At 44.2% G+C, this 16,451-nt stretch overlaps 1 long non-coding RNA gene across 3 annotated transcripts in view; it reads left to right on the top strand.

Moving 5' to 3' along the window:
* The window catches only part of LOC309344659, a 135,506-nt gene extending 122,350 nt beyond the window's left edge, over positions 1 to 13,156 (top strand). For 2 of the 3 annotated variants that reach the window (XR_014157813.1, XR_014157814.1), the window contains exon 6: positions 1,975 to 4,213. This is a non-coding gene — a long non-coding RNA (uncharacterized lncRNA). Of the gene's footprint in view, positions 1 to 1,974; positions 4,214 to 4,678; positions 11,667 to 12,802 lie in introns of those variants that run through there. The other variant, XR_014157812.1, reaches the window with a different exon arrangement.
* The last annotated feature ends 3,295 nt before the right edge of the window (positions 13,157 to 16,451 follow it).

Genomic DNA, 16,451 nt, shown 5'->3' with positions numbered 1-16,451 from the left:
ATCGCAATAGTAAACATGCTCAAATCAGCAAACTAGTATTTCCCAAAGGAACATTATTCTCTCTAAATGGAGCAGGGGGAAAAAGTAGATTCAGGAAAACATGGTATAACAAAAGTAGGATGCTGCTAATTAGACTGATTAATTAGACTGATCAGGGTGTGCAACCTAGAGAAAATATCACATATTGAGTACAGCATAACATTTCCTATACAAAACTGAAGTTCACTCTGTCAGAACATACACCGTACCTTCCTGGGTACCACAACATGGTCCTAGCATGTTCTGAATTAAAAGCATTTCCAACATTACAATCACCACATGATTGGCACAGGAAGAGCTGCTGTGTAGCGATGGCCACATGCAATATATTCTACATTTTCTCAAAGCTGCAGCTGTAAGCAGTGGCTGTGCAGAAAAAAATCCCGGTGCTTCTATGTATGTGTCAGCCATGATGTAAGAAAACTTTGAATGTAAGAAACCACCATATAAAGATAGTCCATAACATCTCCTGTCTCTTTGCCAGTCCCCTCACAGTATGGTCCCTTTTGCTGCCAAAGCACTGACACATTGAAGTCAGTGAGTGCTGCAGACAGTTCTTGATGCCAATTTTTGTTGTGAATTTCTGTATCCTTCATTTCTTAAATTTTATTTTTCCGAAGTCATTAAAAATATTGTGCCAATATATAAATGTTTTCAGAATCTTTGATCCTTGGCCTCTTTCCCAAAATAGAGGCCAACTGTTATGGTGTTTGTATTGGCCATGTGTGTTCAATTAAATCTGCTACCCACTTGACTAGCTGAAGTTGCTAAAGTTGCCCTAGTATTAAAGACTTAGACCAGGGGCTGCCAACCTTTTCAGGCCAGAGGGCACATTTGGAAATTTAAGGAAATGTCACAATTAAAATGCATTTTGCATTTAAAAATAGTTTTAGTAAGTGCTCGTTTACATTTGCTCTGCATTTCTAGGGGTGGGTCCAGGCTTTCCAAGCCCTTCTCCAAGCACTTCTTATTTTTGCCCTGATGCTTTCCCTGTGAAAACCCTCTCTATACTGCTGAATCAGAACAACAATCTGTGGAAAACCTGAATTGCAGTTTGCTCTGATTCAGCAGCAAAGAGTGGGTTTTTGTAGAATCAGAGATTTGTTTTGAGTTGGAAGGGACCCTGAGGATCATCTAGTCCAACCCCCTGCAATGCAGGAATATGCAGCTGTCCCATCTGGGGTCAAACCTGAAAACATGGTGTTATCCGTACCATGCTGTAACCAACTGAGCTATCCACCAGTGCCTTTTTCCAGGGGGAAGTTGTGGGGTAATAATAATAATTTATTTATTTATTTATTTATACATACATACATACATACATACATACATACCCCGCCCATCTGGTTGGGTTTCCCCAGCCACTCTGGGTGGCTTCCAGCAAAATATTAAAATACAATAATTCATTGAATATTAAAAGCTTCCCTAAACAGGGCTGCCTCCAGATAGTTGTTTATTTCTTTGACATCTAATGGGAGGGCGTTCCACAGGGTGGGCACCACCACCAAGAAGGCCCTCTGCCTGGTTCCCTGTAACTTCACTTTTCACAGTGAGGGAACCGCCAGAAGGCCCTCGGTGGTGGACCTCAGAGTCTAGGCTGAACGGTGGGGGTGGAGGCGCTCCTTCAGGTATACTGTACTGGAGTACTCAGACAGACTGAGAAAGTGCAGTAAGTCAATGCTTGCTGGAGTCATTTATGTTCATGATATATTCTTTATTACATATAGTGCTTTTAAAAAGCAACACATCTTAATTCCTTTTTGCCCTTTCATTTATTAAATTTCTTTAATACAGTAGCTAGATTTAAAACCTGGTATAATAAAGCCCTGCAGATTCTCTATCAGTAACCTTAAAATCAAGCCTAGATGTTTTTAGCAACTGCTTAGCAACCACATATCAGAACAGATACATTTTCCAGAATGGTTTTTCTTACAGGGGCTGAAGAACAAGCTGGAGCAAGCTGGATTTTGCTACTTACTCTGGGCCTTGACAACCGGCTGTTCCCATGCACGTGAATCAAGACAGGCCTGGATTTTGGCACTGGATTTTGGCAAAGGATAATGCTTTCACAATCTATGCCATTATGGTTCCTGGAACATGGGTCTTTGTTCTCTAAACTACATGCCATTATAAAAGTAGTTCTTTCTCAGTGCTGATTTGGAGAAAGCAATTCAGGGAAGGCAACATAGCAAAAACCCAGAGGCAACACGGGGCTGCGGCTGCTTCTCTCAAAGCCTCACCTTTTCCCGTATTTGCTTGTTACAAGGAATCCTTGGTCAGCATCCTTTTGTATGTGTACCACCCCATTATTGGTATGTGTGTAATTAGGCTTAGGGACTATTCCCTTCACTCCAGTGCAGTCTTTCTTTTTTCCATGGTAACACTCTATAAGGGAGAGGACTCCATGGCTGTGTAAAAGTTTGGTTAGGAATGGAAAGGAGGGCAGACCCCAGCCAGGGAGTCTATACAATAATTTTCAGCCAGCTGTTGCTGGGCTGAAGCATGCAAGCAGCATGTATAGGTCAGCCCTGGAGGTCAGGCAACCCAAAATATATCCTCCCATCAGCTGCTACCATGTTTGTGGTGCTGCATCTTTCCTTGAACCCCTCCTCTGTACAGAACAGAACAGAACAGAACAGAACAGAACAGAACAGAAGGTGGGTGTCCAGTTCTGGTATCCAATAAAATGTAGACATATTTTGGGGAACACGTTCAGTGTACGAGAGGCTGAGAATGTGCAAACAGAAATTGAGCAATAAGAATAAACAGACTCTCGTGCATTTTGATTTTTGAGGCAATATTTACTGAAAACTTGCATAGGCACCACATGAAGTGCTGGTGGGCTCACTGAACAAGTATAGTGGTGGCTGATGTAGGTATAACTTTTAACTAATGGGCAGCATGCCACACAATGTGGTCCTGTATTCCTGCTCTGAACTGCTGGCCCAAAGGAGGGATTTTGTGAGTGGTTGGGTGCAGGGATACCAAAGAAGGATGTCAAAAACATCAGAATGGCCAGTTCCAGTGCTTTATTAAAGATGGGTGTAGGTCTCCTAGACTTTACAAACACAGGTTGAACACTGCACCAAAGAGATGGCTTGTCTGCACCTAAGCAAAAGTGCACATATTCTTTAGACACAGAGCATCATAGGTCACTCTAGGACTTCCCATCACCTCACTTGACTAGATGGGGGCATAGGTGGCAAATACCAAAGTCTTACAGATAGTTCCCTTTTCTGAGCTCAGAGCCCAGCACCCTCAAGCTCACAAATAAGGGTACATATATATAAACATATATGAGCTCATTGCTGCAGCAACTACCAATAATTGTGGGGTTATCTTTGATTACCAAGATGGTACTAGCAAAGCGTCCAGAACAGTTCATCTTTGGTTGAACACAATCCCCCTCTCACAAAAAAATTAGATGTAGAAGCCATTTTGTGTTATGCCATACCCCAAGAGCAGTCATTTTGTGGTGGGCACCCATAACAGTTTATCAAAATTCAAAAGTGGCCACTCACCCATGAAGGTTGGCAAGCCTTTGTCTAGTTTTCCAACCAGATAATTACCAACTCCTAATTTAGGTCCACAGCTAAGACAGTACTTTCTCATACACTATTACCCTGTTCCTACTCTTGTAAGTAAGGTTTGTTCCAGATTTTCACCATTATTTTAGTTTTTTGTTAGATACAGTGGTATCTCTGTTTAAGAACAGCCCTGTTTATGAACTATTTGGTTTAAGAACACTTCAAAACCAGAAGTAGTGTCCCGGTTTACAAACTTTACCTCGGTCTAAGAACAGAAGCCAAAGGGTGGAAGGGCACCGGCAGCGGGAGGCCTCATTAGGGAAAGCGTGCCTTGGTTTAAGAATGGTTTTGGTTTAAGAACGGACTTCTGGAATGGATTACGTTCATAAATCAAGGTACCACTGTATATGGAAATAATGTATTATATCCAACTAATATACACCCAGAGCAGACCCACAGAAATAAAGAGACATTGATCATGCCCATTAATTGTTGTAGTCCTCCTCTGAGTGTGACTAAGATTGGTTATAACCCAAATACAAGTATGAATGTATTTTCATAATGATTAAATATACATTATATTGATAAATCTCAAATAGTATAATCAAACACCTGTCCTTTAAATAAAAATGTTTGAAAAGGCCTTATTACTTTTTGGTTTCCCAGAAGAAATTATTTCAGCGCTGCCTGCTCCTAGGGGGAATATCTTCCCTGGAGGCATAAAAATTGCAAACAAACTCATTCCCAGCACAGAGTCTTCATTTCAGCCAGTTCTTTTAAAAGCTTCACATTCCTCATGGAATAGAAGACTACATGAACGCTATTTCCATAAAGTATATTTTGTGCATTTGGCCTTCAGTTTCGCCTTCCATTTCATATGTTGGGGCAATATCCAAATGGAATGGGGAAATATCTACTTGAACTGCAATCCTATGCACACATACCTGGAAGTAAAACCTACTGAACTCAATAGTACTTACTTCTGAGGAGGCATGTATAGGATTGCACTGGTAGAAAGGGGTACTGTTGAAAAAGTCTCACTTGGTTCTAAATCAACTTTATATTAAAAAAAAATTGGCCTGAGCCGTTAAAGCTGGGTTTTATCCTTTTAGGTATGGCTGCTTTACATCCTACCTGACTCAGTGTCAGTGCCATGGGCCAGGAGTCAGTAGCCTGAAGGGGGAGAAGGGGGAGTGACTCCACCTGCAGCTGATCAGCCTTCAAGGACACAGAGAAAGCACTGATAACCTGCTGGCTTCAGCCTTCTTACGCAGAGCTTCCAGCAGCAGTCAGATGCGGGTAACAACACTGGAAGTTCCTGGCCCTACCTTGCTGCTTCCTGCTCGTCTTAGGCCTTGGCCCTTGACTCCATGAACATTGGATTTCCTGACCCCTGGACCAACTGACCACGTGGATTGCTGTTCGCCCAAACCTAAGACTGGACCTGACTTCTGCCTCCAGGCAAGTACAGTCAAACCTCCGCTTACATATCACTCCGGTTACGTAAACTTTGGGATACGTAAGCGGTAAACCCAGAAGTATATTCCTGGGGTTTTGCCGCACGTGCATGTGCAGAAGTGTTCTACTGTCGCACGTACATGCACAGAAGCTGTCCCTCCAGTTGTGGAAACCTCGGGATCCAACCAGAGCTCCAGAATGGATCCTGTCCGCAACCTGAGGTACCACTGTACACCTCAGAGATTTTTCTGGTTGGCTGGCTTCCCACTCCACTGAGCTCTGCACACTGTTGCTCAGCAATGAGACTATGACAGTCAGGAGCTGGAGTCAGGAGCAGGTCAACAATAAAACACAGTATCAGTGAAGTTAACTCTTTATTCAAAGAAACCAAGACACCTCATGCCTACTGATCACAGCAATTTTTTCCAGTAGGTCTTGCCCCAGTGGGCCAGTTGCGATGACTGAAGGTTCTGTCCTTCCCACCACTCTCCATGACTGCTTTCCTGGGTCCTTCCCCAGCAACCTGAGATTTATTCATCTTGTCCTTCTTTGCTCTGCACTCTTCATTCCTTGTCTGGTTCTGGGAGATCGGGGGGGGGGGGGGGGAGCTGGACGCAACAGGAGGAGGAGTCTCCCTGGCATCTTCAGCAGCCTGCCAGATCTCTGCCTCTTGATCTGCCCTTCTTTCCAGCCTCCACTCCTCTCTGCCTCGGATTCTGGACTGTTCTCTGGCACAGCCACTTCCTGCTCACTAAAACCCTGTTACCTCTTCACCTTCTGATACCTCCTCCTCCCAGTCTGCTCCCGCTTCTCCCTCTGACCACACATCACCACCCTACCACCAATCCCCTGTCTCTGAGTGTTTCCACCACCTTACATGCCTTACTTTTTCCCTCTCAGGAGAAGGGGGGGGGGGGTGACATCAGTAAGCCTACTCTATAAATTTAGAACTCCGTGGTTCCTTAACCCTTCACATACTAACTGGCATTATTAGGTTTGATAGCAAATCTCCCACACATATCTCCTTATGGTCCCCACAAGCACCCTTCTTGTGCTTCTACACTAAGTGGAAGATGGAGAGTGCACACACAACAGGTGGGGTGTAACTATGCTCTAGGACAGTAATGTGAACACACCCTTGAAGAATGATCTGAGAGTAAAAGGGTAAGAAAGAGAGCAGGTTTACCAAAGAAAATGGGACCTGATTGGGTTTGAAAGCAGAATATAGAAGAGAGTGGGGGTTTGGTTTTGCAAAAGAGAGAGAGAGAGAGAGAGAGAGAGAGAGAAGGGCTAATAACTTTCCATATGTCTACAAGGAGGTGGGTTTTTTGTGGTTGAGATGAGGGCACCTGTTCAGCAACAGAAAGTGACAGAGGAGGAGGTGAGGCAGGGAGGAAAAGTCACATGTAAAGGAAATCAGGCCTCTTTGGGGACCCCAAAAGCAAAAAGCAACCATTTTATGACTAAGATAGGGCCTTAATGATTAAAAGGAGAGCAAATACTAAGAATCCCATTTTCCTGTCTTATCAAAGCTAGGATTAAGAGATTACAGTCTTAGTTAAAGGTTTTGTCTCTTCCTGAGCTAACAAAAGGAAGGTAAGAATTAACAGCCAATGCAACCATGCCTGTTGGTTACTTCTCAGTTGGAAACTTAATTTTCTCCCCCTCCCCCCAAGTAATTCCAAAAGGGAGCAAACAAAGCAAAAGAATTAGGCTGGAAACAAACAATGGGCATGCCACAGAGGTGTTTGCTTACCATGTGGGCAACAGTAAGTGTTTTGCCTGGGTTTTGGTTACGCCTCATGCTTTTCCTAACCCTGCCTGTGGCTGCAATTTCAGCTGCCATTACCTGCACAGGCTATCTGTAATAAGTTGATCTCATATGACACAACAGATACAGCCCTCCTGGATAAAGGTTTAGAAGCCACCCAGAGATGAAAAGACTCTCTTGCTAAACAGCCAAGGGCCAGCAGTTATCATGCCCAAGGTCCACACAGTTATTTCCCTACATAGATACTGTCTTCAGCTACATTCCAAACCACAGCACTGGTCTTTACTTTTTTTACATTTGTAATTCCATATAACTTTATATATGGAATCAGCCCTGCCATTGGAGCCCTTTTCAGTAGGATAAAAGTGCCTAACAACAACAACAACAGTCAAGCCTGCTGAATCAGGCCAATGGCCTGCCTAGCCTAGCATCCTGTTCTCACAGTGGCTGACCAGATGCCTATAGGAAGCCTGCAAGCTGGACTTCAGTGCAGCACCACTCTCATGACCTGTGATTCCCATAAACTGGTATTCAGAAGTTAACTGTCTTTGACAGTGGAGGAAGGTGATGATGATGATGATGATAATAATAATAATAATAATAATAATAATAATAATAATAATAATAGCATAAACTCAAGTGTGTTGCCCTTAGGAAACAACAATTACATGCTCGTGCAGAGTTGTCTTCTGTGCAGTTGTATAGATATGTATAGATATGTATAGATATTTGCAGACTCATCCAAAAGGTGAAAAGGGCAATTATTCATTTACCAGGTAAATAAAGACAGGCAAACTGCCCTGTTTTCCCTGGCCAGATATAGTATGCAACTAGAAACAGATTAAAAGCTGATACAGCTAGGTATCACCTTTTTTTTTTAACCGTCTCATGTGACTTTTTAAAGGAACAGTCAATATGAAAAGTAGAATTTCTTGGTTTTTTGGGAGAGAAAGCCAGGTGAGACGAAGGAACAAATGCAGCTGCCTTCTACTGAGTCAGAGCACTGGTTTTCAGTACTGTGTGCCCTGGCTGGCTGTAGTTCTTTGCAGGTTTTGGGCAAGAGCCTTCTCCAGTCCAAACTGAAAATGGCAGGGATTAAATGTGGGATATTTTGGATGCAAAGCCAGGGCTTTCCCATGGTTACAAAATTTTCCCCCAATACAAATAATTTAAACCTCCAACATACCAAATTATACGTTTCTGCAGTACTGTAATCTGCCCACTCAACAAACTAACTTCTTGCCAGGGACCAGTTTTGAAGTTCAAAGTCAGGGCATAGCTTATGTTCTAAACAACAACAACAACAACATTGCCCTGTGTTCTGTTGTTCCTTTTTGAAATATATCAAAATGATCTAGTTGAAAAGAAAAGAAAAATCAAACTCAATTCAACCCTGGTGGTTTCATTTCCACATGACTTGGAGCTTTGAAATAATGCAAGAATACAGAAGGAAGCTATGTGTTGTTCTTGTTTTGGAAGTGGATGTCTTTTAGCCACTCTCTTCCTACAATCATTTGCTTGCTCATGCTGAGCCCAATCCCCACCATTTCTCAGAGAGGAAAGGCCAGATAAGGGAGTAAGAGGCAGCAGTTACCATCCCATAGCTTGATGGCATGACACTCTTTCTTTTTCTCTTTGCTTTGGTCACAAGCGGAGAGCCAGTAAGAAATGGCAAGGGCAGCAGCAATGGCATCGGGGGCCCTGGCCATTTTAGGTGTGGGCTTTGACAGGTGTTTGAGGATGACATACAGAGGAGACTGTGCTGTCTTTAGGATATATGGTTTATTTACACATATATACAACCTGAGCCTATGATGGAGGGGTTCACAGCATCAACACCCCAAAGAGTACTGTTTCTCCCATAGCCATAGCCTTGGATTCAAATGTTGCTCTGATTTTTTTCTCTAGCTTGCTGCTTTACTTCTAGGTCATATCACTACAAACTCTTAACTCCCAACCCTAGTTTTTGCCCTTCTTACTATGTGCAGTTTGAAGGATGGGCCCTGCTCATTTGCTGTCTTCCACAGAGCCCTTTCCTTTGTTCTCCTTATACCTCCTGGCTATTAATTTTAACACTTGGTGGATCCAGGGGTTCAGGAAGCTAGCCTGTCTTGATTAGATTTCAACACTTGCTTGATCCAGGGATTAGAGGGGTCTGGCACCTAGTCTGACAAATACACGCACCAAACTTATAACGAAACATTGATCCCCTCCCACACACATTGCCAACTAGGTTCAGTCAGCTTTTGCAACAATACCAAACCCTGCAAAGCCGGTTTGCTAGCAATGCAAATGAGGTATGTACAATTGACAAGCATCAATCTTTTTAAAACAGCCTTCAGCTCTCTAGGAAAAGCAAACAATCATCTGTTTCCACCTTGGAATTAAAGACCAAGCATCAGGTTTACTGATGAGAAGCAGGAAATCATTTCCCTCTGTAGCAAAGGGGACCTTATGCCAAAGGAACATCCTAGCTCCAGTTTCCATATGGGTAGCATTTGAGCTATGTTGCCCTGTTGCAGTAAAAATAATCTTATGGCGCCTTAAAGACTAACCATTTTTTATGGCAGAAAGTCTTGTGGGTGCTATCCAGAGCACCTGATGAATGGACTGCAGTCCACAGAAGCTATGCCAGTGTATTTTTTTTATCCTATAAGGTGCTTAAGACTCTTTGTTGCTTCTTGCCCCAATTTCCAGATACTACTGTTTGTACCATGCTTTCTCTCTGAGGCTATGCTACTCACCTTCAGACATCATTGTAGTAAGTATATCTTAAGCAAGAGCTTATAAAACTTTCTCCCCATTGTTGCTTACTAGGCAACCTTTCCACACCTGATTTTGTCAGGAGGCAATATCAGGTTTGGCACTTTTTCATACCTTCAGGGTTCACTTTAGCTAATGCTATGGTATTCCCAGCTTTAATTACTATATACTGGAAAATACACATTTGCATCAAACTGAAAGTACACTTGAGCTGCTTCTGGAAATCTAGCAGAATCAAGCAGAAGTTTAGCACTCATCTCTGTGTTAATTGCTTCTAATTTTCAGCCCGATTAACCTAGAACAATTGCGGGACAAAATTTGGGGTGGTATCCTGGCATACTGTGCTTTCCCACCATTTCCATAGGCAACTCATGGGGGAACAGAAGCACACATGCGCATAAAGGGTGTGTAGTGGTTGGTGACATGTCCAGTGACATCCTCTGCTGTGTCACACGCCAGCCAGTGATGTGGATGGAACTTAGCATGACATGGGAGTACATCAATTTTAAAAAGCCACAATTCCACAACACAGCAGGTAAAACAGTGTAAAAGGAACACTGGATATCAGGGCAGAAGCACCAACATTGTAATCAGAAAAACTAATGTGATAACCCCCACATCGGAATGCATCCTATGTCAAAACAAAACTTATGTCTGGCTTCATTATTACAGAGGGAAACGTAACAGGAAAGGCTTGAATAATGGGGGGGGGGAGTAATCCCAAAAGACATCAGTTATACACTGATCATAGGTAATTCCCAGTTTTATGCAGGTGCAGAACCTTTGGAGTTTTATATGATCCCCACTGTAATCTCAAAGGGAGAAAGCTGGCTATCGATGGCACTTGGAACATAATGTATAAGGTATTAGGCTTGTGTTGACCTGGTCCAGCTTTGTTTCAGACTCAGTTTTGGCACCACAACAGCCTTGGTCAACCTGATTGATGACCTCTCTTGGGAGACAGATGGTGGAAATGAAACCACCTTGGTTCCTTTTGACCTCTCAATGGCTTTGGGCACTATTGACCATGGTGTTCTTCTACAGTGACTGGGGGAAGCGGGAGGTGGTTCTGCTCCTACCTGCATGGTTGCTACCAGAAATTAGCACGGGGAAATTGTTGCTTGGCTCCATGGCTTTTTCTGCAGGGATGAGCAATATCCATTTCCATTAGATAAAAAGAAATAAAAAATATATTGCATTCTTGTGCAAGAAAATATCTCAGTGCGTGTACCGTGATCACAGCCTCTGCGGTAACCCCCCCACATGAACTCTATAACTGGGTTGTTGAAATTCAAATGCGACTTCAGCAAGAGGCAATCAGTAAAAAAAAAGCAAATATGCTTGAGGGACAGCTCAGTTAGAAAGGGCCACAGGAAACAAAATAGCTAGGCAGAGCTGAAGCGAGGAGCAAATTGAAGTCATGGTGTGCTGTTAGAGGACATCACAAACTGGATACCCATAGTCCCACGTCCCACCCGAAAACCTACACTAGTGAGCTTCCACACTAGCAGTGGCGGCAGATGTGTGTTATTTTTTACTTTTGTAAACTGCTTTGTTTTCTAAAATCAAGCCCTTTGTGAATGTTATGAAATAAATAAATACTTGGCATACATCCTACCCTTAAAGCACATTCCCTCCCTCCAGAGAATCCTGGGAACTGTTTGTTGTTGTTGTTTTTAAGACTGCTGAGCGTTTAGCTCTGTGTGGAAGGTTAACTACAGTTCCGTGGGGGGAGGGGAGAGACGGGTGATGAGCTCTGAATGTGCTATGAATGATGGTCTGGTGTGTGGATTTTCCGTGGTAAGAGCAAATGCGGAATAAATGTTTTTTTAAAAAGTAGTAAAGGCTGGCATTTTAATGAAGGTGTTGTTGTTGTTGTTGACTCTACAATAACCGCAGCAACTTTGCTTGCATGAGCAGCACGCAGCTTTCTGAAAACGATTTCCATCTGCAATGGTGCGATTTATTGTAGCTTTTTTCTGCCATCGTTACTGCTCCAACCTTGACTTTCCAGGAAGAGCCGTGAGTAATGCTCGTTCCCGCACCGCGCGCGCACACCCCTCCCCTCCGGCGGCGAGAAGACGGCAGGGCTCAGGTCCTCGCGAAAGGTTAGCAAGCGCAGGATTGATCCCCACTCCAGCCTCTGAAAACCAGCAAAGGACTCGAGGCAAGCGGGGAGACACGACAAAGTTAGTGGCACGCATGAAACCTGATCTATTCATCTCACAACCAAATCAATACTTGATGGGAATTCCAGGATATCACATCCAAACCCCGCCAAGCGCAGTCCACTTTCGGTAAAGCCCTCTCTCCCCGCCTCCTCCGCCCACCTTCCACTTTCCAGCAGTGACGTCTCGGCGTACACGCAGCACGGAGGGCTGCAAGGCTCCGCCCGGCCTCTTCCTCTTCTGGCTCCATGCAGCTGCCGGGTCCTAGGGCGCATCGGCTTCTCGCTGCGCTTGGCATCAGCAAGGGCCCAGGCCGGCTCTGCAACGCCCTGGCGGGAGAACAGACGGACCACTCGCCTGCAAGCGGTGCGACCGCGCTGGAGAGAGCGGGCCAAGCCGAAACGCAGAGGCGAGAAAACAAAACGAAAAGGACGTGCGCTTCTGCACGTGTCGTGCAGCTGAGGCGAAGTCTATGGAACTTAGGTGGAAACGAGGGAGAGAGGAGACTAGAACAGACTCCCGTTTGCTTTGCTACGCTGTCCTAGAAAAGATGTGGATTACTCGGGTTTAGCATCTCCGCAGAGCGGCCTTCGTCAAGCTGGCGCCCTTCAGATGATGTTGGACTTAAGCTCCCATTAGTACCAGCCAGCGTGGCAGGTGGCCTGGAACAATTTGAGTTGGGGCCGATTAAATGTCCGAAGGGCACCAGAATCTGGGAGGCCGATTTCGACAGAACTGTAGGATTCCTAAGCTTGGCCCAAGGCCTGAGGTGGGAGGGCAGGGTGGATGTGTATACTTCTAAATCCTAGTACCGCATTCTGCACACCTTATACCACAAGCATTGCTGTCTTCCTTTTCTGCTTGGTAAAATGCTCTTACACTACACAAACCCACACACCCCTTTTGCATCTTTTGAGTTTCTCCCAGTGCCAGTAGGTGTCATTTGCAGGAAAAAGGAGGAAATCTTACAGAACACTGCTAAACAATTCCCCTGCTGCTCAGTTTTGCCCTTCCCTTGTCTAGAAGATCTACCCTGTTCAAACATCTCTCTCTCTCTCTGTGTTTTTACTTTACAGTGAGGATGTTAGAGAATGCCTTCTTCAAAGTCTTCCCTGTTGTTTGATGATGAGCTGGGAACCAGGGACCAAATTCAACCTTGTAGCTCAAATGCAAAATGTCCCCTGCTCTGGATCCATACAGTTGGCTTGTTGTTGTTGTTTGACATAGAGATGGGAGCTGGCAAATTTTAGTTCTCATCAACTCTGGTGCTATAATGTTTTATGGCAAGACTGAGTCAAACCTTACCTCCCCCATTGTCTGTGGCTTATTTCCCCCAGCTGACCAACTCATTATCTCTTGAGACCCGCTGCAGGACAGAAAAGCAGCACATGAATAGCAATAATATATAAATACACAAAAACATTGACTGATTTGTGCAATCCATGCTATTCTGCCATTCGGTTACACATTTGGTTGCATATGTGCCAGCTAAACTGGGTTTAGTTCAGGGTATCCAGTATAAGATTTATCACTTCAGAAAGGGTGCCATGGTGCTGAGGTGGAATACACAGGATGAAACGGTTAAATCAGCTATGATAAAGTGGGCACAGGACATTGGGTACAATATCATGTTTGCTGACTGGGAAAAGTTATGGACCACCGGTATGAAGTTTACGGCATGTAATGCCTTGAAAGAAAATATTATGAAAATGATATATAGGTGGTACATGACCCCAGTCAAGCTAGCAAAAATATATCACCTGTCAGATAATAAGTGTTGGAAATGTAAGGAAACTGGAAGAAATTCAAGGACTATCTACAAAAACATTGTAAACTATATGAGTGCTAAGAAGGATGAGAGATTTGAAAATAACAGGGCCCATAAAGTTAGTTGATAAGATTATGAGAATGAGTGAATTTTACGAGAAAAATAAATTTTGAATAAACATTGTGTTAAAATCAGGTATTTAAGACCTAGATAAAAATATTCAAAGTTAGGGACAAAACATTGGAAATGTGTATAATAAGAATTGAAACAAGGTGACAAGTTGCTGGCTAAAGTTTTATAAATTTGGAATGCAAGAGCGGGAGATCTGAGGAAGTCCAAAAGATGGGTATTACAAGATGTTAAATTTTATGTTTGTTCTTCTTTCTGTCTATTACCTGTTTATTCTGTCTTTTCTCTACTGTATCAACAAAACTCTTAATAAAAAAATAAATAAAAAACCAGAAAGGGTGCCATGGTATGTATTATTCCATAAATTTCCTATAGTATTCATTGATGCTTGAACTTCCTACCTGGGAATGTTAATCTTCATTTTCCATTTTGCTTTTGAGTGCCTTCTTCAAGCAGTGATAGATGAATGCATATTTGTACATACTATCTTTTATCTCATTATAACTTCAGATTGTTTTATCTAATCTCTTTGGGAACTTTCAGCTTTAAGCAATCCTAACCCCACTTAACTCAGAGTGAGCCCCATTGAAGTCAGTAGGACTTACTTCTGAGTAGAAATGGTTAGGAACATGCTGTTAGCCAGTTATTTTGCTGCTTAAAATCTCTTATCCTTCATATTTGTTGAAGGGTCTCCATCCGCAAAGATGTCCCCCTCACCTGTATTTCAGGTCACGTTTTTACATTACTGCACACACTTGGATGCATGTGGATTGTGGCTAATGCTATGTGTACTTGGCTTCAAACACCACTGGAGCTGGAGTAAATAGTAATATATACACCGCCTCCATTTATAGGATGAGAAAATCACTAGAAGTTCATTCTGAGTCAGTTAACTTCTAGAGTTGTTTATTCTAGATCAGCTTTCTAGTTTTTTTTGTCACTCAAACAATGACTGATTGTAGAAATATTCTATTAACTACACTGGGTCTGGCATCATTAGATAATTTCTCAAGATATACACTGAGAAGAATCTTTACAAATGCCTCATCTTTAACCCATCTGTTTAAGAAAGTGGTGTTGTGTAACAATTGCACGAACATGCTCACTACAGTATTTAAAATGTGCAAGCTGTTAGTAATAAGGCAGAAGAACTGCTAGGGCATGACTCTCAGCTAAGGGGGAATGGGGCCCCTGATCTGCTGGGTGTTAGTGGGCAGAGGCTTAGGTTTTCAACTTTGAATGAGGTAGGTTAGGGGGAGGGTCCAAGGAGCAGAATGACAGGCTTGAACAAATTGATACAGAATATGCCCCCCCTTTTTTTGCTGTCCTTTGAATCCAATGCTGCTGCTTTCATGAAAGCCAGACCTTCATAGCTAGGGAGCTCAGGGTGGTGCAGGCGCATTGCTTTTTCAAGCAGTACAGAGTCCGCCCACCGCATCTCCCTCAACTGCAGAGTGGCTGAGGGGGAGGCCTGCCCACACTGCTGTTTTGGGCAGCATGGAGCCTGCAGGCGCCTGAGCCACCCCATTACTCCCAGGAAAGATGCATGGCTCTGGCACAGTAAGTGCCATCCCCTGCAGTGTGGCACCCAGTGCGCCCTCCCCCCCCCCAGCTACCACTCTCCCCTCCATCTAGGTGTAGGTTGTAGACCAGATCCAGGTGCTATAAACTGCTTTGGTCGCCCTGTAAGATGACCTCTGTCGAGAGAGAGAGAGACAAGGGAAACATGTCCCTGTTAGTTCTTCTCGACCTCTCAACGGCTTTCGATACCATCAACCATGGTATCCTTCTGGAGTGACTGCCCAGTGGTTCCAGTCCTGCTTGGATGGTTGTTCCCAGAGGCTGTTGCTTGGGGAATGCTTTTCAGCCCCGTGGAACCTTCAATGTGGGGTTCTGCAGGGTTCAGTCCTATCCCGTATGTTGTTTAACATCTACACAAAACCACTGGGTGAGGTTGTCATCCAGAGGTTTGGAGTACATCAGCTGATGACACTCAGCTCTGTTTCTCCTTTACATCTGCAGGTGAGGCAATGGAAGTGCTGGACCAGTGTTTTGCCTCGGTAATGGATTGGATGAGAGCCAACAAACTGAAACTCAATCCAGATGAGACGGAGGCACTGTTGGTGGGTGGTTCCCTAGACTGGATGGGTGGGAGATCGCCTGCTGTTGATGGGGTTGCACTTCCTCTGAAGGAGCAGGCTCATAGCTTGGGGGTACTCCTTAATCCTCTGCTCAAGGTTCAGATGGCCTCAGTGGCTCAGCTACACCCCTATCTGGACACGGATAGCCTAACTACCGTCGTCTATGCTCTAGTAAGCTCAAGGTTAGATTGCCGCAGTGTGTTATACATAGGGCTGCCTCTGAAGACAGTTCGGAAACTTCAGCTGGTGCAGAATTCAGCAGCTAGGTTGTTCACCAGAGCAGAACACTTTGAGCATATTACACTGATCCTGGTCCGACTGCACTGGCTACCAATTAGTTTCTGGGCCCAATTCAAAGTGCTGGTTTTGACCTGTGAAGCCTTAGGACGGCAATACTTCAAGGACCGCCTCTTTCCTTATGAACCTACCCGGACCCTGAGATCATCTTCTGGGGCCCTTCTTCCTGTGCCTCCTCCTGGAGAGGTTCTGAGGGTGGCAAGACGAGAAAGGGACTCCAGCAACAGCCCCCCCTTGCAGAACAATACGTCACTTTTAAAACACACACACACACACACACACACACACACGGGGCTGGACAGACCGAAAACGTAGCGAAGGCTGAGGAAACTTCAGTGCGCCTGCGCTGGGCAACCCCCCGGCGCTTGCGCACTGGCTCGGCGGAGCTGG

Source organism: Podarcis erhardii (genome assembly GCF_964252035.2).
Source record: "Podarcis erhardii genome assembly, chromosome: 6".
Classification (NCBI taxonomy): domain Eukaryota; kingdom Metazoa; phylum Chordata; class Lepidosauria; order Squamata; family Lacertidae; genus Podarcis; species Podarcis erhardii.
This window is presented reverse-complemented; position numbering and strand designations above follow the sequence as displayed.